General features: G+C 29.7%; 1 protein-coding gene across 8 annotated transcripts in view; it reads left to right on the forward strand.

The window, feature by feature from the left end:
- The window catches only part of LOC142330041 (uncharacterized), an 80,161-nt gene that overhangs the window by 9,773 nt on the left and 55,289 nt on the right, over positions 1–15,099 (forward strand). The window contains exon 1 of one of the 8 annotated variants that reach the window (XM_075375064.1): positions 5,340–5,495. The exons of 5 other annotated variants lie outside the window; for them this stretch is intronic. The gene's annotated coding sequence lies outside the window, so the exon portion shown is untranslated. Of the gene's footprint in view, positions 1–5,339; positions 5,496–15,099 lie in introns of those variants that run through there. 2 more of the 8 variants (XM_075375057.1, XM_075375058.1) reach the window with 2 other exon arrangements.

Genomic DNA, 15,099 nt, shown 5'->3' on the forward strand with positions numbered 1-15,099 from the left:
AGCGTACAAGGAAGTCATGTGGTGCTCAGATCAGATTCAAATGACTGAAGACAAAAAAAATTCTAATACAACTACTCCAAATAGTTCAAGTTGATTGACGTATTCACTCAACCTTTGGTTTTTAAACCGATCAAAATATTGAGCTAATAGTTTTATTAATAATTCCAGTTTGTTTATTGTTAATGGTTTGTTTATTTATCCTGTTGACGAATCCATTTGAGTATTAACATTAAAAAATGTAGTACCAATGATTAATATATAAATCCAACCTAATGTTTCTACTATATTATTTTTTTAATTCAACTTATCCTTTTAATAGCAATGAAAAGCTACTATTATCAGGAGTACTATTATAATTTTCCCATTAAAATTCTGTATAATTAATTTCATGAGATTTTTATATCATAAATAAATGAAATTTTCTTTTGTTTTTTAATTAAATATGATTTAATCAAATTAGGTGAAGTAAAGTTAGGCAGGTGAAGAAAGTATTATTTAAACATGTTTTACATGATTTTTAAAATAATTTGTAATTTCTTATTGTTTAAATTAGTCTAAAACTATTAGGGAATGACTTAAGAATAAAACTGTAACAAAACATCACTAAATTTCAATTATCACTTACAACAGCATTTTGAAAGTTATTAGTTAAAAAGAAAATTGTACTAGTGATTTCTTAACACAATGTCAAAAAGCCATTCATACAAAAAGAAGGAATAAAAGCAAAAAAAATGGAAGCGGCTTATCATTTTAAAGAAACAGTTACAATAAAACATCATTATCCAAAAAAGCAAAATTAAGACACTAAAAAGCAAATAGCATTGCCTGAAGTCTTATGTAGTTCGGAAAGCCTACAGAATTTCTTAGGAAAAATCTAGTAAAAGTAAAAAATTACTTTATGAAAAGTACAAAATAAGCTAGTTCAAAGAAATTGGAAAAGATCTAAAATTATTAAATATTTCTGATGAAATAATTTTTGACAAATAAAATTAGTAGATGAATCTAAATTTTCAATGAAACAGAAAAGGAAAGAGTGGATGAACCTAACAAGGAAAGAATGAAAGAATTTTAGAAAAGAAAGAAGTCAGGACAGGATGCGTAATCTTTAGGAGGTCCAATCACAAGCAGAAAAATAAGAAAAAAAAAAGATTTTCATGAAGAAAACTATTTAGTAATAGAAGATAATTATACTGATAGAAATGTTTAAATAGACATTCTGATTTTAAAATAGCTACAACTATATCAATGTGCAGTTTCAATTACGATGTGTTATTTTGGTGGTGGGGGGGGGGGAGAGAATACTTGCTTTTATTACATTTAAATATGTATGTGATATAAACATTACATATTTATATGAATGTATAGGCTGCTTTTAATTACATACACACACTCACAAAAATTTATTGTGTGTTCAAAATGTACATGCATGGGCACACGCACACACACAAACACAATAAAAATATATTACATATGTTCACAAATTATAACAAACTTTAAATAACTTTTCATAAACCATATCTCTACCTACATTGGGGATAATTGAAAAAAATTTAATGAAAAGAAAAAGGGTTATGACACATCATTTTAAAGAGCATCAAAAAACAAAAAGTTTTGATATAAAATATGATCCTACAACTCTGACCAAAATGAAGGCCATTTAATACCTTTCACAGATAGTTTCAATAGTAGCTTATAAACATAAGAAGTGGTGGTTTCATACCACAGAAATAGATTACACTGTAGGCCACTTTTGAAAAAAAAAATGGCTGCCATTTTGGTTAGAATTTCTGTAGCCTGATGTTTTATGGCCATTTTTTTTTTATTATTTTTGTAATGCTTTTTAAAATGAGACATTATAACCTTACCCTTCCCATTAAAGTTTTTTGATTAAATCCTAGGCCCCTTGGGTGCTTCAAGGCGTGATGTTCTTATTCTGAATTGTTTTGGGGAAAAGCAATAACTAAATCTTATTTTTATATGTTTAAGGAGTAAAACTTTATTTCATAATACTTGTGTACACTAAATAAATGTGTTTATCGTTGTATATAACAATTTTTCATTTTAGATAAGAATACAAAATTCAATATTCTAAGTTGCATAGTTTTTCAAGTTAACGATGTAAATTTTATTCATAAGAAGTTTTCATTGTTTTTAATATCTAAATGTTATAAAAGAAAAGAAAATGAATAGAATAGTTACAATAACAAGTGTAATTTTTTTAAAATTAAGTGATTTCAGTCTTTAAATGGAAGGAGGGATTAGAAGACTCAATAAGAAAAGTTTTATCCAGTATCCAATTAAAAGAACTTCTGTACTAACAAAGAATTATAAAAAAAAAACAAGAAAAGAATCAGGAGAAGAAAGATAGATGAGTAAAGAAAATGGAAATACATACTATTCTTACTTGAGTGAGGATTGTAAGAGAAGTTAAGTGAATATTTGTAGAATATATTCTGTCATGTGATAAATTTAAAATAAACTGCATTTAGATGAATATGAAGAGGATGAGATGAAAAAATCGCTGCATATATATATATAGATGGAAAAATGAAAATGTTCAGTTTAAATTAAAAAAAAATAATTGACATGTAATGAAAAAATAGATTAAACATTATTGTACATAATAATATTTGCAAACGAGGGAATTTATACTCAGGCTATGGATAGAAGACATATTTGAAAACTTATTCTTACCTAAGAACGTCTTTTCAAGCTCACCTGCTATAAAATATTAACTTAATACTGTAAAAAATATTACTATAAAATATTCAGCAATTCAAATTTACAAATAAATCACCCACCAATCCCTCTCTAGTGTTTCGGTACTTAGTTGAAAGAAAATTATTTTGCTTTATTGTATATTTTTATAAAGTAATCTATATAAATTTTATTTTATTTAATTAAAATATATTCGGCTAAACTAAAAATAATAATATTTTTAAGCCTACAAAGAGTGTAAATGATAAAACGAAGTTCATTAAATCCCTTAATTATGCTAACCTATTCCTAACCTTGTAATTAATATTAACATAAATGCAAATCACATTATTTAATTGTGTACTACTTCTTAATATAAAATATTATTACGGAAAGAACTTACCTAGTTTACACGCCGAAATTCTTTTCTAATATATACTGAATACGCTAATTACAAATAATCATATAAACGAAATTTGATACTGTTTTAAAAACACCACTACAGATCGCAAAGAAATAAATATTATTTACTTAATATTAAAAACGGTAAATAAATATTATTTACTGTTAGATTTGACAACGTTAATAATACTTATATTAGATTAATAAGTTATCATAAAGAAAATATTACTGTCAGTTTTGTTTATTTTCACTACATTGCTTTATACGTTGGAAGCAGCTAATAATATTATAAAGTGATATAATTTTTCATCAATGTAACACATATTTTGACACTGTTGCTAAAACACATTCAAATGTTGACACTGTTGTCAAGTTGTTTTGATGAATTTGTGACCAGCGGATGGGTGAGGGGATACACTTACAGCAGTTACGTTAACTTGTTCCATTCTCTCTATACAAAAGCCACCTTTTTATTTTATACTGTTAGATTTTTTTTTTTTTTACTATCATTTCCTTATTAATCTGCATTAATTAGTTTTAATGTTCGAGTTAATAGTTTTTATATTACTTTAAAACTTACTTTAAATTACTTTTAAACTATTATCAATATAATATATTTAAAAATGTATTTTTTAAATGTATAATTAATAATTTTTTCACAAAAAAAAAAACAAAAGGATTTGTAACTGACAGTTCGATTTGGTTCGCTTTAATTAAAAAAAATCTTAACTAGAATTCTACACAGAAGAATTGAGAGGAGAGTGGAAAGAAGTGTTAGGAGAAGACCAATTTGGTTTCAAGAAAATTATAGGGACAAGGGAAGCAATTTTAGGGCTCAGATTAATAGTAGAAGGAAGATTTAAAAAAAAACAAATCAACATACTTGGCATTTATAGACATAGAAAAAGCATTCGATAACGTAGACTGGAATAAAATGTTCAGCATTTAAAAAAAAAATTAGGGTTCAAATACAGAGATAGAAGAACAATTGCTAACATTTACAGGAACCAAACAGCAACAGTAATAATTGAAGAACATAAGAAAGAAGCCGTAATAAGAAAGGGAGTCCGACAAAAATCTTCCCTATCACCGTTACTTTTTAACCATTACATAGAACTAGCGGTTAACGATGTTAAAGAACAATTTAGATTCGGAGTTAACAGAACAAGGTGAAAAGATAAAGATGATACGATACAGGGAAAAATCGGAAAAGTAAAAAAATCAAAAAAGGGAAGAAGGAGAAAACGGGAAAGGGGAAAAAGGAACAGGGAGGGAGATAATGGAAAGAAAAACAGGGTAAAGGAAAGTGGAACGTGGTATAATTAAAATTGGGATATTTTAATAAATTATTTAAAACAGATAAGAATATTTGTTTTAATAATGCGTGATGAAGAGATAAAAAAAAGTTGTTTGCTGCGGTGTCTAGCCGGCTTTCGTTGTTTTGTAAACATTCCTCACTCCACCGACTACGAACGTTCAAGGTTAACACAGAGTCTAGTGCTTTTATAAATTTCTTACGCAGTAGCAGGATTGAGTGTTATCTTATAAAACAGTTAAATAAAGTCAAAAATTTTTGGATTAAATTGTTTTATTCATTGAGAGCCAAGTATTAATTAAAAACGACGAAATATATTTTTAAATATCTAAATAAAATAAAATTAGGATTTACATGTATAATAAAGTGAATTAATAAATATATCTACGGGTGTATGTACGCGCTACAAACTTAATATATATTTTTTTAAATTCCTGATTTGATATTTAAAAAATATAGTAACACTTAATAACAAAATTGTATGTGCGCGCGCGTGCGGGTCCGTATTTACATGTACTATTTCTTGAGCTTGATTTCGTATATAAAATAATTATTATATGTAATTAAATAATAAGTAAAAATCTCGTTTTAACCCCTTTGTGTATGGTTGGCTGTTGTAGTAATATGTCCATTTATAGTTTTAAGTGAAAATTTATTCTCTTTAATATTTTATCTAATTACAAGTTCGGCAAGATTGATAGTAAATTTTAAAAACAATTTAATATTAGACGACGTGTAATGATGGATGATGTAACGTTAAAAAAATTTGATGGTGAATGAAACAGTTTGCGAACCAAATTTTAGAATGAATAATTTTTCGTCATATTTTGTTGTTTAAAATAGTCTATCGATGACGTTATTCCGGAGTGGGGAGACGATGAGAAGCATTATGTGTTGTGTAACTAAAGAAATTCACCGAGATGTTTTGTCTTGTAGTTAGTTGGGAATTATCGGTAGATAGATGACTGAATATATGCAGTGCAATGCCTTCACATAAAATGTTGTTTATTCTAACCTAATCCACATGTAACGTTATCCAAATTTCATCATTTATTGAGATATTCCTTATTACTGTTTTAAGGTGAGTTTTATTTATTTTGTTAATACTATCTTACAATTTTTTATACAATAATTGGCAGTTGTTTTATTCTGTGTATGTATTATTCAAATTATTTATTAGATTAAAAATGTTAGATTCCAGTTAACGCCGATTGATTTTTACAAAATAAATTAATAAATTTAATAATAATAAATAAATAAATTTGTTGTATTAATTTATCCAATTAGCGGCTAAACCATATCGAAAAAATAAAGGAAACAAGTTATATGTTCGGTTGTAATTTTAGTTTATTTGGCCATTACTTAACAACGGTGACTGGAGCTCCTAGGTTCGACACCCAAAGTAGCTTACCGTTTCTTCACCGATCTCAATTAATGTCGTTAAATATTCGGGAATAACACAAAAATTTGAAAAAACTATTTTTTGATAGGAAAGAAAGCTACAAATAATCATTTTAATAAATTTGTAAAAATATTTTTAGAAATTTATCGGTGTATTTTTTATTTAACATATATATATATATATATATGTTAAATAAAAAATATATATATACAGAGAGAGAGATTGACGGAGGGGGGAGTGAGAGAGTGACTGAGAGAGAGAGGGGTTGAGTGTGAGACAGAGCGGCTATATAGAGTGAGAGAGATAGGGTGGGAGAGAGTGCGATGGTGTTGGAGAGGAATTGAGAGAGGAAGATAGGGGGATCAGTGCGGGCGAGGGAGAGGAATAGAGAGGGAGAGGGTCTCTCTCCCTCGCTACGTAAAAGCGTGGTAGAGAGACACAATTCTTAATACGGAGTGGTATATAAACAGCTCTAACATTGTGACTCCAACAGGTGCTATCTTCTTTAAAAAAATTCCAAAATTTTTTTTTGAACAAAGGACGTTTATGAAGTTATAACTGGAAATTATATGACGCTTTAACTCGACCAGTACAAAAACCTGACTTCTTCTGCTCGCGGAAACGATAATACTGTTTTAATTCAATAATTTATAGTTATTAAATATTCACTATAATATAGGTTGGAGGTTGTGTGTAGAAGTACGGTATTGAAATTCTGAAGTGAATTAAAATTTATAGCCTGACAGGGATATGAACCCGGGACCTTTCGGATAAAAGGGAAGACATTACTACTCCACCTCGGCGACTGGCGAGGTGATTAGTTGATACGTTACGTGCAGAAGTATTAATTACCCGTGACTTTCAGTATAGTCAGTTTCTCTATTGCGTTACCGAGGTGACAAATCGATTACACGTGTTTGCACGTTTGTGTTCGCGCGCTTTTTTGTATTATCGACGGGCTGGGCTCTACTGTGAAATACGGTAGTCGGCTTGCTGAGATAAATTTAGAAATAACACTTTTATATCATAACCCCCTTATGTACTCATTAATATTTCTTATCTATATTAAAACAAATGATCCCCTATTTTTTTTTCTCTGTGATTAGTTACTAAAGACGATATGGTCTAAGTTATTGTAGCAATATTTAGTAAAAAAGATGAACGGGCGCTCTAGTTTTTTTTTGCTCTTGGACATAAAATATGCGTGAGTGTAAATTATATCCGTAAATTGAATATTAGGTAAAAGGAAATAACTGAAAACTTAACATTACAGTTCAACGTTGGTTACGTTCCTTTGTTAACTTTGTATACATAGGTTTAAGCGAAAATTTGGTTTCAATTATTATTTTGTAAAATTAAAAGTTTTCAAATCTGTAAAACATTAATGCTATACTGTCGGTTGTTATTATGAGAGGAGAAACAGTACAGTGTAGGCAATACATTTTAGTTGGCGCGCTAATTTTATAATTTATTTTGCAGGTTTGTTGTTCGGACGTTGTTTGAAGCGACAGAGAAATAACGTGCGTGGCAGAGAACGTGGTAATGTGTAAAAACAATTATTTTAAATCTTTAGTCGCCATTAATCAGTTTCACACTTTCTAGATCCAAGCCGAGAATCGAACCACAGATCTTCGGTATAAAAGATAACTACGGCTGTGCCATCGATGCGGTGATAAATTAATTTCTAGTTTTACCGATTTCAATTATCGTGTAAGATTTGCAATTTATAAAATATTATTGCGTTTTTAACTTAGAAAAATAATTTTTTGAAAAAATAATATCGATCAAGTTCATGCCACTACATCTTTTTAATTAAATTGTACAATTATAAAGATTATTATTTTTTAAGATATTGTAATTAATTTTCATTTTTTTATTCACAAAGATACTAAAAAAAAAGAAGAACAAATCCACTTTAATGAAATCAGACTGTTTTCATGTAACCCGACACAATACTTCAAAAGTAGATAGACAGCGGTACATTTTTTTTTTAGTTTACTACTATTGGGGCAAATATCAAGCCTCTTTTTGCCCTTTTCCATGACTTTTTTCACTCATAAAAAAAATAATTTTTTAATTTATAAAGAAAAAATCATTAACAAAAGTATAAAGAAAAGTTTATACTGGATTTACTCGTAAAAATAATACGCATTTTTCATGCAATTAAAATGTTTAATTTGTAACTCGCTAGTTAGATTTTTTTTTACAAAACTGTTGATCATTTTATGAAAAAAAATGATTACGATAACTTTTGTTATTAATTTTGTAAAAGTGCTTTTAAGAAACAATAAATTATATCGGTAGAAAACTATCTGATATAGACTTAATTCCACACAAACTGGAGTCTGTGTATAATACATCGTTTCCTGAAGAAAGAATCCATTAATTTCTCGCATTCTTTCTTGCGATTGTGATAGATATAAACCGTCTCTGGTATAGGAGGTACCAATAAGAATTGCTTTCTCGGATAGTAATGATGCTCGGTATATACAGCCTTCGTTGAGGTGAAGGAAGTGAAGGTGTCATTTGTACGACTGAACATCATTTCCGTTTCAGTAGGTTAGCACCTTGTTACGCGACAACATATGTTAGCTAAGTAAAGTATCTAACGGGAAACGGCTTCTTCGTAATTCTTCTTAAAGAATATGCTAGCCGTAACTCGATTACAAACTGTTTTCGGACATATGTTTGTACGAACCCTTCTTCTTAATTTCAAGCTCTAAAATCGGTTCCCAAATTATTTCTCTTTCCTCCTAAATCATCTTGTGTGTGTTACATATATATTTAATTACACAAATTAAAATATAAAGTAAAAATACGCAAATATAAAATGTATAGTTTACATTTTATAAAATTACCTTTTTAAAAACATCATTTATGATAAAATAATTTCTTCACTAAAAGTCTTAATAAAGTTTGTAAATTCGATGCGACGATCAACTTGAACGTTTAAAAAATTTAGACGGGATTACTCTCCTGTTACAGTGAGAAATATAATTTTTGTACTTACGAAATAATTTCATAGAATCGATATACATACATATAAAAATATGCCAGAGATTCGAATTAAATTTGATTTGGCTATATTTATTCCTTATAATATTTAACAGAACTACGATTTTGCATAAATATCGTGGAGGATGGAAATTGAAAGCGCCCTGGAGAAGTTAGATCCGATAAGAAATTACTTTACAAAACGGATAAATTTAATCGTAATATTTTTAAAAAAATTATTAAAATTAAGGGAGATTAATTATTATTTTAAATAAAATGTAATAATAGAGATATAAAATGATCGACAAATCTTGATTTAATTTAATTTATATCGAACGTCTATATAAGAAATATATTAGGGATATTAACTTTGTTATTCGACCGCAATACAAACACGTACGCACATTTACGGTTGATTTGAATTGTTGTACCATCGCGTGACCAGTACTGTCCGAGGGTAGCCAATCAGAGTGAAGTTAGCCACCTGCATTGTTTGACCACCCCTCTCCCCGCTCCTGTCTACGCATTAGTCAGACTGACAGTTGGTTTTACTTATGCGTCATCCCAAAAAAATTAAACAAAAAATAATTACCTCTCACAGCATATGAACGATACAATTTTATTATATTATTGTCTTATTTTTTATCATTGCCTATCGAAGTATTGTTTTTCTATTAAAGCATTTATTATTATAAAAAATTTACTTATTACATTTATTTTATTTATATTTAATTTTTTTTTAAACACTTCGCTTTTATTATAATCTGAATTTTTTTAAATCTAGCACAAATTATGTATTACAGTAAATAAATTTGTACCTTCAAAACTTGATTGTATGTTAGTTCAATCTAGTTTTGAAGGTACAAATTTATTTACAAGAGGTTGTTGATGAAGCTTTCTATTATTTAATAAAATCTAATGTTACAGCTTGATAAAACTATATGTGTATATGTCTTTATCAGTAATGCAAGAGTTCGCACGCACGCACACCCGCGCGCGCAAATGAAGAAATACGTTACTACATAATTACAATTTTTAATTTTTATTAAATATTAAATACGTTTACTTCTTAACAAATGTTACCGTTCGTAAATGTAGATGTGGGGATACATCAGAATTTTTAATTTACTAAATCACACGAATCATTTACCGGTACAAAACAAAAATTCACATATTGCTATATAAATTCATATTTTGATTTAAGCAAGTTTTTTAAAAAAAAGGCCTAAGGATTAATATTTGAATATATGTATAAATAAATATACACTTATACAGACGTTTGAGAAAAATACAAGGTCTTCTGAAGCAGCTTTTTCAATATTGTAATACCGGGCGAGTTGTATAGCGTTATTTAGACGGGAAAGTAAAAGAACCGCTCAAGATTTTCCTGGATAGATCAAGGGAAATCATGATAAATACATAACCGTGATAAATTCATGACAATGAGTGTCACAAAATATTTAATTAAATTTAAAAAAAAAATTAAAATCGGTTAAAAATTGTATTAATACTAAGAAAAAAACACAACCTCGGGCGATTTAGTACAATTTATTAACACAGCATCGAATTGTATTTACTATATATAACCTATCAGCCAAAATGTTCCGTTGAATCGCTTAAAATTTTACTTTAATATTTACTGTAGAGATATCCTTCGTAAGTTAGATCCACGTGTGGATGTCTGTTGCGTATGGAAAAATTATGCAAACCATAGAGTGTTTATATAAGAACTGTTTGATTTCAAGTACGATTTAAACGGCATTATATTTAAGGTAGTATAACTTACTTACTGTACATTAGTGTCTACTCTTAACGGGTAGATTCTGCAGTTTTTCTTGGTGTACTTCGATATATGTACCATTCGTTGCTCTGCAAATATCCAGACGGTAATCCGGCTCTTCTCACGTACTCGTCAGGATGTCGAGTGTAATGTATGCTACCGTCGCATTGCAACAACCCTCTTCTGTAGATGGTTGATGTCGCGGATTTTCTCCGAATAATGATTTTTACATGCCCTCCCAAAAATAAATCTAATGGGGGTTTAGGTTCCTTGGTGGCCGTGCGATCAGCCCTCCATTTCCATTCCGCTTGTTTTGAAACCGATGTATAATGCAGCACGGACACGGTTGCTGTAATACCGCAGAGCGCCATCTAGCCGATAGAAAATTAATCCGTTTTACTTCCTTGTACGAAGTAAAGGAAGTAAAAAGTATTTGAGCTAAATTTCAACTTATAGTGGTTAATGGGTTCACATAAATTCGGTATTAAAGCAGGTAATGAAAAAAAAATTACAAAATGTAAAATTATAAATAAATATTCATTTTTATTATTTTAGCTGAGAATAAAGATATCAAAGATTAAATTCCACGGAAAACTAAATGAACTGTTCCGGCATTTGCCCTCTTGTATCAAGGGAAACCGTGGCAAAACCTTGATAAGAACAGCCTAACAATGTTTATGTCTACGATACATTATCAGATTACAGGCTTATAACATAGTAGAAACGACTTATACATTACGATAATATTACAATTTTAATTATAATAAATCTTTATGATTTATAAATTTCTTCCACATCTGATATCCATCCTTTTTCCCTGAAAAAAGAAATAAAAAAATTATCTAATAATAACAGCAATCTACAATCTCGTATCAGTAAAATATATCGAAAGGTTTTCACCTGTTACACCCGTCTTCAGGAGAATATAGAAAGAATGGAGTAAAAAAAAACACATTATGTGTTACGGTGGTTCATTAAAAGCACGAGTATATTACTTCAATTCTAACGATCGATTATGAATACATTTTTGATAAAATATTAAAAAAGTCTTATATAATATAAGGAAAATTACAATGAATGTAATCGATATGTGGATTAACAGAATAAAAGTTCTTTGAACAATGAACTCAAACATAGAAATTTACAATTATGTAATCTATTCTGATCGGTTCCAGATAAAAATCTAAACAGTATTTTGATCCTGTGTACTGATATTTGTCATATATATATAAATATATATATGTATGTATTTCTGGGTTTTGCAACAAAAAAAAATCACATCAGTTATTTTCCAGTTATAAATAAATCAAAAAATTATTGTGCTTTAATGAGCAAATATCGTTTACTATGCTTAATTTACAAAATGTATGAACAGAATATTGCCTTTCATACGAGTGACGTAAACAAACAAATCGTTTTCAATTCTAGATGAGGGAGATTAAAATTTAATGAATCAATTTTTTTTTTTTTAACTAATTTTTCTTCTGCTACCTCTTTAGGCTACCTAATGATGGCATAGAGACCTGCAGTCTGGTCTTTGGAACTGTTGCTAATTGTAATCTTAGTTAGCAGTCAATTTACTGTTAAAGCTAAATATTTAAAACTTATATTTAGGTATAAAATAGATAATAGCGTAGATAGGGCTATTAGTCCCTTAGTCAAATGTATGTAGACTACTCTTGCATCGATTTAAAATACCAAATTTGGCCTTATAATTGGTAAAATAAAATAAAGTTAAACGAAGTCAGGGACTCCCCTTTTATGACTAGACTAATTTACTGTAACAACTCTTATTTTAGCTGCGCGATTACAATTGTGGTCGATGTCTATACACCGTTATGGTCACAAGCAAGAATTTAGCCATCGAAAGTATCTACCTTCACAAAAAATAGACTTGTTGGCTGTAGTTGAATGAATTGACAGATTCTTGTACATTCAATCCACCAGTATGGCTTACACCATAAGGGCTCACCGTTAATGACAGATCATTTTTCCTCTTGGCTTTGAAGTTTCAAGATGTTACTTTAGCATCCAAGAAAGTTTATTTAAATGAGTTAATTAAATCTTGTATTCTGATGAGTAAATAATAATATTATATTATATACTTTATATACATCGCATCTCTTTTCCGTTAGATTCCAAAATGTGTGTTATAGTTATGATAACGAAGAAAGCAGGAGCAGATAAACGTGAAGAATACAGTAAAATTAGCTTAACTAGTCATGCATCAAAAATCTTAACTAGAATTCTGTGCATAAGAATTGAAAGGAGAGTGGAAGCAGTGTTAGCAGAAAACCAGTTTGGTTTCAGGAAAAGTATAGGGACAAGGGAAGCAATTTTAGCATACAGATTAACAGTAGAAGGAAGATTAAAGAAAAACAAACCTGCATACGTGGCATTTATAGACTTGGAAAACGCATTTGATAACGTAAACTGGAATAAAATGTTCTGCATTTGAAAAAATTTAGGTTTCAATTACAGAGATAGAAGAAAAATTGCTAACATTTATAGGAACCAAACAACAACAGTAATAATTGAAGAACATAAGAAAGAAGCTGTAATAAAAAAGGGAGTTCGACAAGGATCTTCCCTATTCCTGTTACTTTTTAATCTTTACATAGAACTAGCAGTAAATAATATTAAAGAACAATTTAGATCCGGAGTAACAGTACAAGGTGAAAACATAAAGATGCTACGATTTGTTGATGACATGGTAATTATGGCCGAGAGTAAAAAAGATTTAGAAGAAACAATGAACGATTTGGAAGAAGTTTTACACATGAACATAACAAGAGCAAAACAAAAATAATGAAATGTAGTAGAAATATTGTAGATGGACCACTGAATATGGAAGAGAAAACATTATGGATGTAGAAGAATTTTGTTACTTTTTAATAAGTTCTGTTCTTTGTGCCCTTTCTTGTGTTAAAAATGTTCGTGTTGTATGTTTTTCTGGCGAGTGTGAAGCAGGCGTCTTTGTTTTTGATTTTCTTGTTTAATTTTATCTTAATGTGGTGTCTTCTGGTGTAAGACAGTTTCCTTAAGATCCTCTCTTATTGCTCCAATCCACCTGCATCCTGTTATGGTGTTTTTCTAGTAGAGATTGTACTATACTAGCTGTCTCAGAAGACTTGAATCTTCTGATTCAAGAAGATTACTACAGTTAAATTTTGGAGTAATAAATTGTAAAGTAATGATACATAAAAAAATTAGCAAAATTTCTCATAACTTTTCATTTGTTAAAAATAAATATTTTGTTAATAGTCTATTAATTATGATTCTGGCCATTTAAAAATATTCTGCTGTTGCTTGCTGTTGTATTTCTATGCAATTTATTCAACTTCCACAATAAAAATATATAAATGACATTGAGTATTTATCGTTTTCCATAATTTATTTTAGTGTTCTATTATAATGTTAGTTAATAATAATATACTGAATGTTCAAAAATTTGAACGTATTGAGAATTCAAATTATCTATGTCCTGATTTGTTTGATTTATTAACTGTACATAATTTTTTGTTTTTAATTAAACATTAATGTCTTTTTTCTTTTTCGAAAGTATTATGTATTATTTTTAAATTTATCCATTAGGTTAAATCGATTACATTTATTATCAAGTTATTGAATTTGTAACAAAATTATTGAAAATAATGAATGGTATAATAAAAAATAATGTTAATTCCTGAATTTAAAAATTATAAAATTCGTTTACAAACATAAAAAATACCTAATTATTAGTCAGAAGTGATCCATTAGTGAAAAAAAACCTTTTGGCATGCCGAAAGGTGGAGGTAGATTTCACCGGTGCTAAGTAAGGGATAAAAGGATGCAGAGGACGCTTTGGCTCCTTCATATGCAAGAATGAAGGTCAGTTGGGGTGCTCCGATGATGCATTTGGGACCCTCAGGTGTGAGAGGGGGACGTGGCGGTTTGCCGGCTTCGCGCAATGCGTAGCCGGCAACCTAGTGTAGGGACGGGAAGGGCAGCCTCTAAGTGGAGGGATGTAGTGGTCGTCCAGAAGGGAGGGCTGCTGCATCTTGATGAAACTGAGAGGACCCCGATGGGACGCCAAAGAAAAGGCAAGACAGGGGGGCAGTCGACTGCCACGACACTCCGACATTCCTGCGCATAGCCTAACGGCGGAGGCCGGGGATGTTGGGGGTGTTTAAGAAAAAAAAAAAAAAAAGTAAGGTATAAAAAAGATTTCTACCTTAAAGTTAAGAAAAACTTTAAATTTACTTGTACTAGTTTTCCGTGTTCCAAAAAGGGGTAAGTCGGTAATCTTACTCTCTACTCAGCATCATGAGAGGCAAGTGAAGGGTGAAGGAAGTGAATACAAATCTGAAATAATACTCTGTTGCAACAAAACTAAAGGTGCCGTAGAAAATGGAGACAAAATGACAAGAGAATACAGCCGTGTTAGAGGAACCAGGGGGTGGCCACTAACACTTTTCATGGAGATGGTAGATATTTCAGCACTGAATGCATAAATTCTGTACACACAAA

This window comes from Lycorma delicatula, chromosome 9 (genome assembly GCF_047948215.1).
Source record: "Lycorma delicatula isolate Av1 chromosome 9, ASM4794821v1, whole genome shotgun sequence".
In the NCBI taxonomy this organism is placed as follows: domain Eukaryota; kingdom Metazoa; phylum Arthropoda; class Insecta; order Hemiptera; family Fulgoridae; genus Lycorma; species Lycorma delicatula.